At 44.6% G+C, this 18527-nt stretch overlaps 1 protein-coding gene across 2 annotated transcripts in view; it reads left to right on the forward strand.

The window, feature by feature from the left end:
* GNPTAB (N-acetylglucosamine-1-phosphate transferase subunits alpha and beta) overlaps positions 1-18527 on the forward strand; it is a 417324-nt gene that overhangs the window by 252980 nt on the left and 145817 nt on the right. The gene's annotated exons all lie outside the window — the stretch shown is intronic.

The raw sequence follows: 18527 nt of genomic DNA on the forward strand, positions 1-18527 counted from the left end.
CCAGTGGCACAGTCAAACACACTGACAAAGAGGCCAAAAATGGGGGTAACCATGCTAGAAAGAAGCTACTTTTTCACACAGTGTGGCCATAATAAGTACATGGGCTGGGAGTTTGTCGTCATGAACTCCATAGCTCTGTGATAGCTTCACTGAAGGCTGGGGAGTTTGATATCAAACGTCACTAGGCTAAAGGTATTTTGACCTTCCCTAACGAATTTTGCATAATCTTTGTGTTACTTACTTACCTTTTACTACTGAGATTGTTTTACAGCGGCATTTTGACACTCCTCTCCTCATTAAATCGGTCATTTTCCACCCTCCTGCTTGTTCCAACTAGAGCTGCCATTTTGGGAAGCGGTTTGCGCCCGTCCGCGCCTGAGCGAGACCAAGGACCAGGAACGCTACCCAGGGCTCTCCTGAAAGCTTAGTCTACTCAGCTTCTCAACTGTTAGCTATCAGGAAGGACACTTCTCACCTCTGTAAACACTCTTTAAATCCTGACTCCCCTATTATACATTGCATTGTGTGTCATTGGTCTCCCTTGTCTCGTTTCCCATTCCAGCAGCGGAACAGCGTTGGTGGAGGTTGCCAAATCCTTCTATTCAACTGTCGTTCCCTGCCTGCGCATAAACTCCATATTTTCTCACTATTAATTGATCATGCTCCGGAGGCGTTATTTCTAACAGAAACCTGGCTATCCGAGGACTCTGGTCACGATATAGCTATGGCTGTTCCCCATGATTATTATATACACCGATTAGACAGACCTCACTCCAAATGAGGTGGAATCGCAAATTGTACTACCCAAAGCTTGTCTATTCCAGACTGTGAAAGTCTCTTTTTCTTGTTACCAATCAATCCTACCTTTAATCTCTCCAGAACATTAATTTATCATCCTCCTGGTCTGGAGAGGAAATTTCTTCAGGCTTTACCAGAACTAATATCAGACTTTGCCTGTAGGAACTCTAACTTCACCATTTTAGGTGATTTTAAAATTCACGTTGATGATGAACATAACAATCTGACAATCACTCTGTTGATGGATCCAGCAGCTTTAGATCTGCCACAGTTGATCGAAGGCCTCACTCATATTAAAGGACACACCATTGACTTGGTGTTTAGTAATTTGTCAAACCTTTCGGCTTTGCTTCTACTCCCTCTAGTTTGGACTGATCACTATCTAATTTCTATTTCACTCCCTGCTACCCCTGCACCCCCACGGTCCTCATCTAGCACTACCACTCATCGCCCCTGGTCTAAGTTAAGTCACAAAAACTGGATAGATAGCTTAGAACTTCATCGTCCGTTCTCCACTACTAATGAGACTTGCTTGGCGTCAACATTTAACAAATGGATTTCCAACTCCTTGGACAATGTACTTCCAGCTAAGACCTCCATAACATTGCAGCTACCAAGAAGTCCTCTTGGTTTTCTCCTAAGATACGGCAACATAAAAAGATTTGTAAGCAGAAAGGAAATGGAGAACAACCTATGACAATGACTCTAAACGTGAGAGAGAGACTATCATGCGGAAATTAAAAACGTGCAAGGACTGTTCTTTGCTGCCAGAATAGAACAATCCTCTAATTCTCCTAAAGAAATCTTTACAATTTTTAAAGAATTAACTCAAGACCCTTCTCCTTGCAGCCCAATTCAAGCATCTTAGGAGCACAGTAACAATTTGTCAGAATTCTTTCATGAAAAAGTTATTGATATTCAACGAGGCTTCTCCCACCTCTCCGCACAAGAAGCCACTACGGCATTTCAAGACCCTTCGAATGTCAGCTTCATAGCGTTTCAGCCTCTGACTGAGAACCTAGTTCTCGATCTCCTATTCATTATAAAATCATGCTCGCTCCTTGATCCAGCCCTACCGTCTATATTAATCCTCGACGCAGAAGTTATTGTGCCGGTTCTAACTAGGATTCTCAATAATTCTCTCACCTCGGGTCAGCTTCCACAAAACTGGAAACATGCTGTCATCAAACCTTTATTAAAAAAGCCTAGGCTTGATCCTAGGTCATTGAGCAAATATAGACCTATTGCCCTTCTGCCGATAAAATCTAAAATTATCGAAAAACATGTTAACAAACATATTTCAGGCTTTCTCGAGGATTACATTCTTCTACATCACACACAGATGGGTTTCAGACCATTGCATAGCACGGAATCTGCCCTGTTGGCGGTTACTGAGGACACCCGTCAACACTTGGATTCAGGTGGCTATGCAGCAATTATCCTTTTGGATCTGAGTGCTGCATTCGATACTGTAGATCATAATATTATCCTTTTTTCAGGGACCCCATTTGAGTGTCTCTCTGACTTCCTGAAGGACAGGACCTTTCAAGTCCTAGATCGATCTTTTTTTTCTAAACCTCTGCCACTCAGTTGTGGGGTGCCACAGGGCTCCTCTCTGAGCCCTACTCTTTTTAACATTTATATGTCCCCCCAGGCAAGAATTATTGAGCCACATGGACTATCTCTAGTATCTTATGTGGATGATACTCCGTTGGTCTACTACTTCTCTGCTAAGAGTACCCAAAAACAGGCTATCTTATCTTCCTGTCTCTCAGATATCGCCAGATGGATGGTAGAGAGCAAGCTTAAGCTCAATGATGGGAGCAAGCTTAAGCTCAATGATGGGAAAACAGAAGTTATGATCGTCGGGAATCCTTCCTTACTTAGGTCCCTATCCTTAGCAGTGAACATGCCTAAGGATCTACCTCCACCTGAAGATTCCATAAAAAGCTTGGGCTTTTGGCTAGACCCGCACCTTACAATGGAATGGCATTATAAAAAACTGGCAGCTACCTGTTCGGTTTTCTAAGAACCCTTAGGAAAATCTTTAATTACTTCCATTTTCAGCCAAAAGACTTCTTACTCAGGCTCTGATACTTTCACGTCTCGATTTTGGGAACGTACTTCTCCTGAGCTCTCCCTTGCATGTTCTAAAGAGACTTCAGGTGGTGCAGAACGCTGCTGCTCGCCTACTGAAAGACACCCCCAGACATTCATCTGCCACTCCAGCCTGGGCTTCCCTCCATTGGTTTTCAATTGAACAGCGCATTATTTTTGAAGCTAAGTGTTTTATCCACTGAGCCCTTCGAAACAAGGGCCCAGTCTTCCTCAGATGAATGATCACTCCCTATACACCCCGGAGAATACTCTGATCTTCTTCAGCTTTTTTAATTAACTCCTTTCATGCTAAGAAAGTTAGACTGGGGGGGAGTAAATCCTTCACCTGTAGAGCACCTAAGATCTGGAACTCCCTCGCCTTGGAACTTCGTCATGACCTGTCAGAATCTTCTCTTCATAGAAAATTGAAAACTGTATTGTTCCCTGTTTAGATCTGTTCCTCTTACCTAGTGATCTTCCTCAGTGCTGGGAGGCCTTCGGGTAGCCGTATGCTCTACAGATCTTCGAAACAAGACCAGCGGGAAACTTGGGAAAAACAAGGAGGAGTGAGGCATCCAAAGCAGAAGTGACCCCCCCTCTCTGCAGAATCCTCCATCTTGTTTAGGAGGACAGCGACCAATAGGGTTAGGAATGTGACCCCCTCTCAAAAGGGAGTGGACACAGGAAGGGTGTAGTCACCCTCAGAGACAGTAGCCACTGGCTACTGCTCTCTCACCCATGTAAAGCCCCTAAATCTAGTGTTTAGGGGCACCCCTGAAACTAGCTCACCAGATTCCTGGCGACCTCAAGAAGACGACAAGAAGAAAGCGGGAGGACTGCGAAGCTGACCCCCAGCAGAGAAGACTGAAGACACTACTGATTTGGCCCCAGCCCTACAGGGCTATCTCCAGCTTCTGAAACTCTGCTACAAAAAGGTGATGCATCCTGCAGGACCAGCACCCTCTTAAAAGCTTAAAGAGGACTGCCTGCATGACAGAGGACCAAGATCTTCCGTGGACAGCAGCACTATCCAAAAAGAAACTCCAGCAAAGGACTCCAGAACAGCCCCAGCTCTGCGAGACCTGCCCACTCCTCCGACACACACAGCCCGTGTCCAGGTGGCCCACCGGTCCAGAGCAGGTCCCCAAGCAATTCCAATCAAGTGTCCACCCTGGGTTGACCTCTCCTGGCTTAGACAACGATGCCTGTAGTCTAAATCCAGAGGAACCCAGACTGCAAGAGACCCTGCCGAAGACTCCTGATGCCTAAAGGTACCCCTGCACCCACAGCCCCATGGCCTTGGGGAATAAGGTCACCGGTCCAGCAGTGTTCAACAGGTGGCCCTCCTCCTTGTCCAGCCTGTGGTTTTCCGGAACCAACCCTCTGGACCTAGACTGCAGCATCTTTGTGACCCCGGGGTCCCTCTATTGAAAAGCAATGGGAGCCCGACGCTGTGTTTGCACCATGCACCCGGCCGTTCCTGTGCCGATGAGGGTGTGTTTTTGGTGCTGACCTGTGGCCCCCCTTGGTGCTCACCTAAACCCCCACGGCCTGCCCTCTGAAGATGCGGGTTCTTACCTGCAAACAGGCCTGATTCCAAGTGCCTTCAGTCTCCATAGGAGCCCATTTTAAACCTTGCATCATCTTTAACCTCTGCACCCGCCGGCTCCATGTTGCTGGTGGTGGGTGTTTGGGTTAACTTGAACCCCAGCCTGTGGACATCCTAACTGCCGAAGACTGGAACTGTAAGCCTTGTACTTACCTCAAAACTGTACTAACCTTTCTTCCCACAGAACTGTTTCTTAAAATTGCAGACAACTTTTAAAACAGATGTTGCTAAATTGAAACAAAGTGATGTTGATAGATATGTTTGATACTTACTTACATATGTACTTAACTGCAAACAGATTCTTGTTGTTCTAGAAATAAAGTAACAAAATATATTTTTGCTATATAAAAAACCATTGGCCTGGAAGCAGTCCTTGAGTATGTGCTTCCTTTTTTGCCTTTGTGTGTACAACAAATGCTTTGCACTACCTTCTGATAAGCCTAACTGCTCAACAACACTACCACAAAAGAGAGCATTAGTATTATCTACCTTAGCCTCTGGGGAACCCCTGGACTCTGTGCACACTACATCTCATTTTGATATTTTAAATACAGAGCAAGCTTCCTGCACTGTCAAGGGTGAATTCACAAACAGCTCAAATGTCATCCTGACCCAGATGTTTGTTCCACAGAAAGGCAAAGGCACAGAATGGTTAATCAAGAAAATGCCCACTCTCTAAAAGTGACATTTTCAAACTTACAATTTAAAAACTAACTTCACCAAAATATGTACTTTGAAATTGAGAGTTCAGAGATCCCAAACTCCACATCTCTATCTGCTTCCAATGGGAAATTACACTTAAAAGATATTTCACGGCACTCTCCATGTTACTCTGTGGGAGAGATAGTCCTTGGAATTGTGAAAAACGGATTTAGCAGTATTTCACCATCAGGACAAGTAAAACACACCTGTACATGCCCTACCTTTTAAATACACTGCACCCGCCCATGAGGCTGCCTTGGGCTTACCTTAAGGGTGACTTACATATAGTAATAGGGAAGGTTTGGGCCTGGAAAGTGGGTGCACTATCAGGTCGAAATGGCAGTTTCAAATTGCACACACAGACACTGCATTGGCAAGGCTGAGGCTTCTTTGCAGGGCTACTCCTGCGGGTGGCACAATCAGTGTTGCAGGCTCACTAGTAGTAGTGGATTTACCAGACCTAGGCACACATGGTGCACTCTACTAGGGACTTACTAGTAAATCAGAAATGCCAATGATGGATAAACCAATCACCAATACAATTTTGACAGAGAGCACTTGCACACTGGTCAGCAGTGGTAAAGTGCCCACAGTCGTAAAGCCAGCACAATTCAACACATAGTCAAAAACGGGTCAGAGGAAAAATGTTTGGGAGTACCCCTGCAAAAAGGGCCATTTCTAACAAGGTTGATTTCCTAAACTTTAAAAGAAAACTGGCCTATTTGAAGAAAAGGAACGCTGCCAGGTGTCCTTACCCTTCTCTACTGAGTTATGCTCACAAGACTAGAGAGTTAAAAACTGCACAAAAGCTGTTCGAGAATCTCTCATAAGCCAATAATGTGATAGAGCACCACCTTATGCTCCGAAACCAGTACACCCACAATTATTTTTTTTTTTACTGTATTATACCACTAGTCGAATAAGAATGATAACGTAAATATTATGAAATGCTTAGCAAGTAATATACACATTAAGGCAAAAAATATATCATCATACATCTTTAATCAATTAGTGTGATCCCTCTGTAAGATATAACCTGCTCTCTAGAGTATTCATAAATGTACACCAAGTTATGCAAAACATCCCAGCACACTTAATCATGACATTAAACTGAAGCTGAAACACATTATATCAACATCTCTCCAGCAACTGGTCCATGTATTTAACCCCCAGCGTGATCTGTTATCAAATAAGGGGGGGGGGAGACACAGCTTTCTAGGCTTCCTGTTTTACTACACTTGACAGTGAACAATACTCTTGTTCCAATTACGCAGAGTCCTACTGCAATGATATCTCCTCACCCTCCTTCAAGATGAAACTTAGAATGTCATCTTTCCATGCATTTGGCTGCTGTGTTTGTTAAAAGCTTCAGAGAATGAAAATGTATCATTCTCTAGCTTCTTAGCATGAACCCCAGAAAATATGACAACCAAACACATTTTAATAATTTTCAAAGTTTGGATGGCTCTTGTTAGAAAAATGGCCTGTTTATGTACACATTAAGCTTCCATCATATTCTCCAGTGCATGAATGGTGATCATATTATCATAGAGCAAGGTTGGTGGTGTGTTATATTAGAAAATATTTTGAAAGTATTAACACACGTCCGATGCATGATCAAAAAGTAGGATGGTAAAGATCAGACATGTTTGTTGTTAAGCGCTATTGGAGTTCAATGTAACAAAAAAGCATTGACTGAGTAAAAAAACGTTTTGTGAGTACCCAGTCCAGTGATATGCTATTTTCTGATACAAATTTAATTGGGCCAAATAATGGCTTTTTGCACTAGTGGATATACTGTTCCTACAATTTTGACACAAGTGGTACCGCTATGTGCCTTAATGGCCTAGCGCTGGGCTTGCTTCTCGGCTTAAGATCCTGTGTGATCCTGATAAGTCAGCATGACTTGTATCATGTGCCTGCTCAGCCTGATGGACACACACAGCCCGTGTCCAGGTGGCCCACCGGTCCAGAGCAGGTCCCCAAGGAATTCCAATCAAGTGTCCACCCTGGGTTGACCTCTCCTGGCTTAGACAACGATGCCTGTAGTCTAAATCCAGAGGAACCCAGACTGCAAGAGACCCTGCCGAAGACTCCTGATGCCTAAAGGTACCCCTGCACCCACAGCCCCATGGCCTTGGGGAATAAGGTCACCGGTCCAGCAGTGTTCAACAGGTGGCCCTCCTCCTTGTCCAGCCTGTGGTTTTCCGGAACCAACCCTCTGGACCTAGACTGCAGCATCTTTGTGACCCCGGGGTCCCTCTATTGAAAAGCAATGGGAGCCCGACGCTGTGTTTGCACCATGCACCCGGCCGTTCCTGTGCCGATGAGGGTGTGTTTTTGGTGCTGACCTGTGGCCCCCCTTGGTGCTCACCTAAACCCCCACGGCCTGCCCTCTGAAGATGCGGGTTCTTACCTGCAAACAGGCCTGATTCCAAGTGCCTTCAGTCTCCATAGGAGCCCATTTTAAACCTTGCATCATCTTTAACCTCTGCACCCGCCGGCTCCATGTTGCTGGTGGTGGGTGTTTGGGTTAACTTGAACCCCAGCCTGTGGACATCCTAACTGCCGAAGACTGGAACTGTAAGCCTTGTACTTACCTCAAAACTGTACTAACCTTTCTTCCCACAGAACTGTTTCTTAAAATTGCAGACAACTTTTAAAACAGATGTTGCTAAATTGAAACAAAGTGATGTTGATAGATATGTTTGATACTTACTTACATATGTACTTAACTGCAAACAGATTCTTGTTGTTCTAGAAATAAAGTAACAAAATATATTTTTGCTATATAAAAAACCATTGGCCTGGAAGCAGTCCTTGAGTATGTGCTTCCTTTTTTGCCTTTGTGTGTACAACAAATGCTTTGCACTACCTTCTGATAAGCCTAACTGCTCAACAACACTACCACAAAAGAGAGCATTAGTATTATCTACCTTAGCCTCTGGGGAACCCCTGGACTCTGTGCACACTACATCTCATTTTGATATTTTAAATACAGAGCAAGCTTCCTGCACTGTCAAGGGTGAATTCACAAACAGCTCAAATGTCATCCTGACCCAGATGTTTGTTCCACAGAAAGGCAAAGGCACAGAATGGTTAATCAAGAAAATGCCCACTCTCTAAAAGTGACATTTTCAAACTTACAATTTAAAAACTAACTTCACCAAAATATGTACTTTGAAATTGAGAGTTCAGAGATCCCAAACTCCACATCTCTATCTGCTTCCAATGGGAAATTACACTTAAAAGATATTTCACGGCACTCTCCATGTTACTCTGTGGGAGAGATAGTCCTTGGAATTGTGAAAAACGGATTTAGCAGTATTTCACCATCAGGACAAGTAAAACACACCTGTACATGCCCTACCTTTTAAATACACTGCACCCGCCCATGAGGCTGCCTTGGGCTTACCTTAAGGGTGACTTACATATAGTAATAGGGAAGGTTTGGGCCTGGAAAGTGGGTGCACTATCAGGTCGAAATGGCAGTTTCAAATTGCACACACAGACACTGCATTGGCAAGGCTGAGGCTTCTTTGCAGGGCTACTCCTGCGGGTGGCACAATCAGTGTTGCAGGCTCACTAGTAGTAGTGGATTTACCAGACCTAGGCACACATGGTGCACTCTACTAGGGACTTACTAGTAAATCAGAAATGCCAATGATGGATAAACCAATCACCAATACAATTTTGACAGAGAGCACTTGCACACTGGTCAGCAGTGGTAAAGTGCCCACAGTCGTAAAGCCAGCACAATTCAACACATAGTCAAAAACGGGTCAGAGGAAAAATGTTTGGGAGTACCCCTGCAAAAAGGGCCATTTCTAACAAGGTTGATTTCCTAAACTTTAAAAGAAAACTGGCCTATTTGAAGAAAAGGAACGCTGCCAGGTGTCCTTACCCTTCTCTACTGAGTTATGCTCACAAGACTAGAGAGTTAAAAACTGCACAAAAGCTGTTCGAGAATCTCTCATAAGCCAATAATGTGATAGAGCACCACCTTATGCTCCGAAACCAGTACACCCACAATTATTTTTTTTTTTACTGTATTATACCACTAGTCGAATAAGAATGATAACGTAAATATTATGAAATGCTTAGCAAGTAATATACACATTAAGGCAAAAAATATATCATCATACATCTTTAATCAATTAGTGTGATCCCTCTGTAAGATATAACCTGCTCTCTAGAGTATTCATAAATGTACACCAAGTTATGCAAAACATCCCAGCACACTTAATCATGACATTAAACTGAAGCTGAAACACATTATATCAACATCTCTCCAGCAACTGGTCCATGTATTTAACCCCCAGCGTGATCTGTTATCAAATAAGGGGGGGGGGAGACACAGCTTTCTAGGCTTCCTGTTTTACTACACTTGACAGTGAACAATACTCTTGTTCCAATTACGCAGAGTCCTACTGCAATGATATCTCCTCACCCTCCTTCAAGATGAAACTTAGAATGTCATCTTTCCATGCATTTGGCTGCTGTGTTTGTTAAAAGCTTCAGAGAATGAAAATGTATCATTCTCTAGCTTCTTAGCATGAACCCCAGAAAATATGACAACCAAACACATTTTAATAATTTTCAAAGTTTGGATGGCTCTTGTTAGAAAAATGGCCTGTTTATGTACACATTAAGCTTCCATCATATTCTCCAGTGCATGAATGGTGATCATATTATCATAGAGCAAGGTTGGTGGTGTGTTATATTAGAAAATATTTTGAAAGTATTAACACACGTCCGATGCATGATCAAAAAGTAGGATGGTAAAGATCAGACATGTTTGTTGTTAAGCGCTATTGGAGTTCAATGTAACAAAAAAGCATTGACTGAGTAAAAAAACGTTTTGTGAGTACCCAGTCCAGTGATATGCTATTTTCTGATACAAATTTAATTGGGCCAAATAATGGCTTTTTGCACTAGTGGATATACTGTTCCTACAATTTTGACACAAGTGGTACCGCTATGTGCCTTAATGGCCTAGCGCTGGGCTTGCTTCTCGGCTTAAGATCCTGTGTGATCCTGATAAGTCAGCATGACTTGTATCATGTGCCTGCTCAGCCTGATGGAGGGCTCCTTTGACAGACTGGATTATTCAGTGCCCAAATCAACCATTACTAGCATTGCAAAACCTGCTTCAGTTTTCCTTATGGATACATCTTCCCACAGAGTACTCACCTTAAGAATTCTTTACCAGGCTCCAGATCATCCTGGAACAATTTCCTCTAGCAATAGTTCTCCACTGCACCTGGATCAGGGGTCTCCAACCTTTTCAGTAATAAGAGCTACTTATGTGTAAAAATAAATTATCCTGAAATACTAATATTACTATTGTCATAATAGTGACCACGTCACACAAAAACACATTAGTGATCACTGCAGTACAAGGGTACCACCGGAAATGTAAAAAAAAAGTATTTGCCAATTTGGAATGTCTCTGCATGAGTAATACATAGCAGCCATGGCTGCAATGCTCCTGGCACCAAGGTAACACTGTTAGTAATATGTCTCCCCAAAACCGCAAGATTTATCACTCAAATATAAGCTTCATAAATGTTTTGGAAATTATGAGTTCTGAAAATAGACACTTTTTACGTCTCTGGTACATTAATTTCAGTTTTGGTGTGCATATATTAATTTAACCAAGCAAAAGCTTATAATTTAGTAGGCTGACTGCCACACTGGAGAGCTATTTACAGGTAGTTGGAGGATGTCAGTAGCTCACAAGCTACTTGTTGTAGTTGATGCCATGCAGCTTCATCTTTCCAGCACAGCTGAAGCAAACCAGCCTGCTGAACGTATGAATATCAGAGTATATATGGCACGAACCAACGGACTGGTGTCAAATCCTGTTTTGTGCACCTTATCGCTGTGGGTGTGGAGCTGTCTCAGTGCTTCACTGACAAAATTCTCCATCATTTTGACAGTGACTACATCAGATGTCTCCTTCAAAAACCTCAGAGTCTAAGCCATTTTTACAGATGCTGCAGGAACATATCCTTTTCAGACCCACATGTCATCTGCAAGTGATGTTTAAGTTCAGAACATAATGCTTCAGCCTACGGCTTTAATGCTTCAATGCACCTGAAAACCATCAGAGAGTGGGAGGTTGAACTATACGTGGCCATGACCCGCAGGGGTACACCATCACACCCCTCCCACTTTCAGGTAAGTCTCCTCACAAGGGACAAAGGGCCATAGGAAGGGGAACTACCCTTCTTACAGAAACAGTCTGCTTTCAGGACCTTCTGAAACCTCAATGCCAGACTTCATCTCGTCGTCAAATAAGATCAGACATAAAAAAAGATGAAACCAAAGTTCCAGCTCCACTGGCCAATGCTGCAAAGGTTAAGGCTTCTGGCTGGTGACGCTGGACTTGTTCAAGACATCTCTTCGAACTCTGGGCAACTTACCAAGGGTCAGCACGATCCTGTGTGTTTGTTGACTCTGGCAGCTCGAAACCATCCCCTCCTAATGTTGTCCTTCCACTGGCTGTGGTTTTGGCACCTAAGAAAAAGTCAAAGCTAGCCAAGGAACCATCTACTGCTCAATTGTGGTCTCTTCAGCACTTGTACAGATGCTGCTCCCAGAGCTTGTAATGCATCTCCCCTCTCAGCCTTTAAAGGTGACCAAGATTATCAGGGTGGCAAAAGAGAAAGCAAAAGCATGTTTTGATGAACCATTGGCAGAGTACAATCCTATTGCTCTGAGATTCACCTGGATGGAAGAATTGTACTCCTACTATGATGGGCTGGTAGTGCCTCACAAGGATTGGCTGTGTAGATGATGATAATGACTCAGAAGCAGACAGCCTCCTTTCCTCACTATAAAAGCAGTACAGGCTTGTATCTGGATTTACAAGGTGTGAGTGGCCTAGGCACTTCAACAAAAGTGGAGATCCCTTAACCCTCTGGCTAATTTTCTGAGGCAGTTTCTTGAAACACCACTTTGGTACAAAAATCTGCAGAAGGTTTAGAATTCACCCTGCCCTCTGTGGAGGCATAGTGTAACATTTTGTCAGAGATCTTGCAGCCCTTGTCTTCAGTGGCGGCCTCTTTGCTCTTTTGGATCCTGTCATGGTGGGAAAACCTTTTTGCCCAGCAGTTCGTAGGCAAATAGCCAGAGATAGACAAGCTGTGGTTGACCAACAAGTTGTGCTCCCTAAACCTTCTCCAGAAAGTCTGATTACCCAAGCATTTGTTCTTGAAACAGAACTCAAAAGGCCTTTGCATGGCATCTCCACACAGGTAGATGAAAGAACTGTACCATGGTCATTGTAAAGCCTTTGCTTCTGGCAGTATCACCCTCCACACAGAAAATGCTACCTGTCACCTCAGCTGATGTTTCCACCCCCTGTGGCAATGAGCAAAACTTACTGTCATCAATCTACCAGATTACTTAAAAAGTAACAATAGATCAAGGGTATGCCATCACCAACAGCAGATCCTGTCTCTGCCGGCTCCGCAGTGTCATGCATCACCCTCCCCTGCTGAGACCCCCATCTTTCTGTGGGGAAGAGTCTTCCACTTTTCCACCAATTGGGAGATGAATAATTTGCTGGGTCATTCAACTAATTCATAATGGCTGTGTCCTATGCTTCCAGTCCCCCCCTCCCGCCTTACCACGGCACAGTCCCGCTCGCTCCCAATCCACCCGTTTTTCCTCCAGGATGTATGCCCTAATGAACACCTCTAATTTGTTGGCAGAAATGCTTGCCCTAATGAACTCAGTATCCTAATGCCTGATGTCTCTGGAAGAAAGGCACACTGGATTCTTGTCCCTTTATTTCTTTGTCATTATGAAGGACAGAGGTATGAAACTCACCCTACATCTCAACTCAATTAACTTGACCATTCACCAAGACAAGTTCAAGAAGTATTTCTTTGTCATAATGAAGGACAGAGGTATGAAACTCACCCTACATCTCAACTCAATTAACTTGACCATTCACCAAGACAAGTTCAAGAAGTAGTCAGTGGGCCAAGTTTTGCTGGCGCTTAATGCAGGAAATTGGTTACTGTCTCTAAAATGCTTATTTTCATCTGTCAATCCTTCCCATCCATAGGCACTACCTGAGGTTCACGGCTGGATCCAGCACAACCAGTTTGCATTCTTGCCAGTTGGACTGTCAACAGCATGGATGTCTTTACAAATGTGTTGGCGGTTGTGGGGGTCAGAAGTACATGTATTATTGCACCATGCATTATTTGACGACTGCTTAGTGAAAGGAGTGCCTTCGGCACTGGTGAGGAACAACTTCAGTGTACAAGACGTTCTTCTGTGACTTTGGCTTTATTATTAACACCAAAAAATCTCACCTTACTCCACTGCAGAGGCGAACTCTTCTATGAGTGGCACTGGACATGACTCGTGTGAAGTCTTTTCCTTCTTTACAGGGGATTTCAGACTTTTAGGAGATGATTCTGCGATTTCTGACACAGCCACAACTCTTGATTCTAAACGTCCTCATTCATCCTGTGGGTGCCGTGCATCGGATGGCAGATGAGGATCCTCCATTGGTGCCTGCCGTGGCTGTGGATTCAGCATCACGGGAGCCTCTTAACTTGGGGGGCAAAGCCTCCAATAACTTCATCCAGATCTTCACAGGTCGGACCCTCCAACCTTATAATGGCTTGTTCTTTCAGACCTCCACAATGCAGAAATGCCCCTTCCATTTCCCTATACAGACAGAAACCTGTGTACTTGCAGGTAATCCTGAGGTTGAGTGCCTAATTACTTCTCTGTAATCATTAATAGGTATGGTATGATAGAAACAAATGGTTGTAGCCTAAATCCCCACTTACAGAGAAAGATGTGGACTTAAGAGTGCAACCTATGACCAAACCTCCCACACTGTCAGGGCCTTAGGGTTTACTATACAAAGGTAAGCATTTCTACGACCATCTTAGCTGACACACAGAGCACAAAAGCAAGTCCTTTAAATCAGCTTTCACTGTGTGTTAAGCATAGATAAAGTTTTCAAACTGTGCTTAAAAGTAGCAGCAACTATCAAGTTTGGGTGCTGCAGACTGAATGTAAATTGTTTGGTTAGTGAACTTGTGCAAACATTTGAATAACTGAGCTTGTGGAATCTATGGCAAATGTAGGGGAGCTAGGGGCCTTCTTAACGACCCATTGGTAACAGAATGAGGATTTGTTTGTTCTTGAACATTGTGGATGAAGTATATCCTTTGTCTGTGAGGGGAGGTCTGGTGGGTTGTAGGGACTCACCCAGGGAGTTTACCAGGTATATTGTTGTGGTATCCTGCATGATACAAAGTGCTGACATGGGGTTTTTGTTGTGTGTTTTTACAAAATAAAAATTGTTTTCAAAAAAGGAACATGTGAAATATGTTCTTGACTAATGATTTTAACTCCAACATGTTTTCAATGCTTCTTTTTGCGCTAACTCTCTGATGAGCTTGCCGGTGTCTACATTCTATTTATCTCCTGTAATGGAACAGGTCACCCAGAATGTACAAGTTCTGTTATTGTTTAGATAGAGAAAACTCTTCTTCTCCAGGTTCCTACATGTGGGGAGAATGGAGAGTTGCATTCAATCCTGCCCATCATCTCTTGAACAAACACCTACCTAGCCTACGTTAATTTAGGAAAACGGATCTTCACCAGACATCTGCATTATGCCTTTGCCCATACCTATGTTTGCTCTACTGCAAGTTCTGGAAGCTGTGATCCACTGGAAGCACGTTGTATATACAGCTATTGGAGTTAAATTGTGCCCCAAAGGTTCTTAACATCTTTGGTGCTGTAGCAGTAGCTGTCCTAGTGAACAGTATGTTAATGATGTCTCAATCAGGCCTCCTCCCGCAGCCTGTGACAGGCTCTCTCTCCTCAAATGGTGTGTAGTGCAATCTCTGAGAATGAAAGGATGCTAATTTAATTTAATGCTTGATAGCCTTCCCAGTTGCAATGCTGCTTCTGCCCTTGTGTGAAACGGCTTGACCGTTTCCCTTTTCACAACAAAATGTGTTCAGTACAGGAGAGCCTATATTTTGTGGCCTACTGTGTCCAGATCCTTCCTCTCTGTGTCACCTTTTCATGCAGTTCACTCAAATTCATTTAGCTTCCTACTAAGACCAGGAGCCAGGGAAAGAGCCCCTTCCAGATACAGGGGGGAATATTTCCTTAGAGACTCAGCAGGACCCGTGTTTATAGCTCATGAGTGACACACTCATACGCAAAGATACATCTTCGCCATTAGACCTTAAGGTGTTAATATTGAGTGTCTAGACCCGAAAGCAATGTTACTGTTGCTCAGCAGCTTCCAACCATGGTCCATGTTGCTATATTTTGAAAACTTGCACTGAGAAAAAGGGAGTACTCATCCCCAGATCTTGTCATCTTGCCTAGATGTTTGATCTTAGAATGTTGGGCAAATGCCTTTACCAGAACCAACAGGTCGCCTAGCTGAGGAAGTGGGCCTCTAAACCTCACATGTGTGAATTTCGCATCCTAAAAGAAATAGAAGACATCGGGCAACCCTCAACCTCTCTGTAAATTTGCCCTTGTTCCTTAAAACAGTTCCTGGTGCTCATTCTGCCCAATTGACATAGATGAGGTCAATAAGACAGTGTAAACTTACTTCCCACTTCTTCCTTCATCCCGTATTCTTCCAGAGTCATTGAAGATTACTCAGAGCCCGCTGGCATAAATGTTTCTACACACCATAAATCAGTTGTTTACACAACAGACATTAACATTTGCAGTGCACCATAACTAATTTGTTTACAATTTGAGTCAAATCAACTCTGATATCAAAAGCTTTGGATCTGCCATTACTGCCAGAACTTTCATAATGCCTTCTGAAAATGATTATACAAAGATTAATTTTTAGCATCACACGCATTACTTTTGAGTGTTGCCTTATATAGGGGGTTATTCTAACTTTGGAGGAGGTGTTAATTCGTCCCAAAAGTGACGGAAAAGTGACGGATTTACCACCAGCCGTATTACGAGTCCATTATATCCTATGGAACTCGTAATACGGCTGGTGGTATATCCGTCACTTTACTGTCAATTTTGGGACGGATTAACACTCCTCCAAAGTTAGAATAACCCCCATAATGTTTTTGTGTTTTCTCATTAATACAACGCTTATTTGTATGAATGCCGTCATGTGTAGGAGTACATACCTGCTACACCTCTTTTATCACAATAACATCAAGACGGTAACTGGCTAACATTGATTAAAGTATCTATTATCCATATCAGTTTATAGGGGGTGTGGCTAGCGAGCCAAAGATGGAGAACGTGTAGTTACAATGCTCTGCTCCAGCTGCCCAATAATCATGTTTAAATTACATACCAGGGGCTTATCAGACCCCGAAACTACACCTTCCCCCCTTGCACTATCTCGGACCACGTTAGCTGGGAGTCAAAAAAACAGGCTGGAGGCGACAAGGCTGAAACTGCTTGGCCTGCGCTGATACCTGGGCACCAACTGACACTGGGGACAAAGATAAAGAGAGGGCTGCTGCAATCCCAACTTGTTGCAGAGGTGAGGCCCCATCCTGATTTCCTTGGTTGGCCCCTTGCCTGGACATGTGGCATCTCCTGGGGACCTTGCTCACAGTCTACAGGCTGCACTAATGGGAGACACGCACCAGGACCAGTGTGACCGAGGGCGATCGGGGCAGATATTGCAGCAGCTGTCTGCTGAGCCAACCCACTCCTTCACTGGCGCATCTCTCTCCTAGTGCTGTGGGGGACGCCCAGCTCCAATACGGTTGAGGTTAGTGGGGGCAAGTATCCATGGGAGCCTGACGGGCCCGGAGGAGCTTAGTCTCCGCCTTGCTTTACACCAGATTGTTTGGTGCCGCAGCAGGAGCCAGGCGAGTGGGAAGAACTCCTGCAGGAAGCCGCCGAACCTTCCTGCTTGGCTGGTATCTCTAGGGGAGCAGAGACTGACCTGTGCAGGTGTCGCCGGAGAGCTGGGGAGTCCGGCCGGAAGTGGGACGAGATACAAGACTCTCTTTTCTGGAGACTTGAGGGTGGTGGGCCACCCAGCTATACTGCGACCTCTGCAACCTCAGGAAAACATCACCAGACTGGAGACTGAAGGGAAAAAGAGCAGCAAACCGAGTTTTTAGAAAAAGTAATCAGAAACAGCTGGAAAGGCCTCGCTGCATATACTGAAGCAGGCTCTCTTCTTGACATCACCTTAGCGCTGGGCTGGTGAGGGAGCAGATGACACTGCGCTGGGACCGGGGCACGTGACTCCAGGGGTGAACTTGGAGAACTACCATAGTCAGCACATATTGCTGATGGAACAGCTTGGGCCCAGACATGGCCGTAACTGCTGCCATTGAAACCATGGTGGGGGAAATGGGGTGGTCTGGCCTGAGACGGAATGCCACCTACCTCATGGGTGCACCTGGTAGAGTGGAAGGCAAAGTGAGTGGAGCAACAGCCCTAAAGGGGACTAAGGGATTGGTTTAGGAACCCACTTTGGGTGCTGTGGCCACACGTGATCTACGACACCGGTGAAGAGCATGGGGGGGCACCTGGGGGTTGAGCAGGACAGCTTGGGGCACACATCAGTGCTCAGCTCTATCCTCCTTAGCAGCAGGGAGTTGTTAGAAACTGTAGCTTGAACCAGTCATATTGGCTGATCGCTCCCTTGCCCCCTCCCCACCTTTCTCAATGACCTTCCAGATGGACATGGGGAAACCCAGGGCCAGACAAACTAGCACTCAGACGGGTGCAAGTTATCCAGCAGCAACAGCACATAGAGCGGCCGAAAGTACTGAAAACATGTAATTTCCCCCGCAACTTCAATTGGATAAAATATTGGCAGCAATAGCGGACGTGAAATCCGTGCGCACAAAATGCCCTCTCGTCCCCCGGCACCGGGCTGACCGTCTCGCCTAGTGGTGACCAGACTACTCCACTTCAGAGACAGGAATGTCCTGCTGCAACAGGCGCGTAAGGAAGGCCTGTACAACATTGGAAGTGTGAAAGTTTAGCTGCACCAGGATTATACTGCCTCAATACAAACCAGAAGAGCCTCATTCTCTGATGTTAAAAAGGCACTTAGAGGAGAGGGCCTTCAGTATTCCTTGATGTTCCCTGCCAAGTTGAAGATAATCCTGGATGGCACAACTCATTTTTGTGAGCTCCAAGAGTCATTGGAGTAGCTGGATGCTTACAGAGCGGGGTGGGTCCGTCGGGCCCCTGACATGTGGCAAGAACAAATAGGCAAGTCCCAAGAAGAGACCCTGCGGGGCCAGAAGCAAAGGTATGCTGAAGAAACCAAATAGAACTCAGGCTGAACAGGAGAGCGGCT

This window comes from Pleurodeles waltl, chromosome 4_1 (genome assembly GCF_031143425.1).
Source record: "Pleurodeles waltl isolate 20211129_DDA chromosome 4_1, aPleWal1.hap1.20221129, whole genome shotgun sequence".
In the NCBI taxonomy this organism is placed as follows: domain Eukaryota; kingdom Metazoa; phylum Chordata; class Amphibia; order Caudata; family Salamandridae; genus Pleurodeles; species Pleurodeles waltl.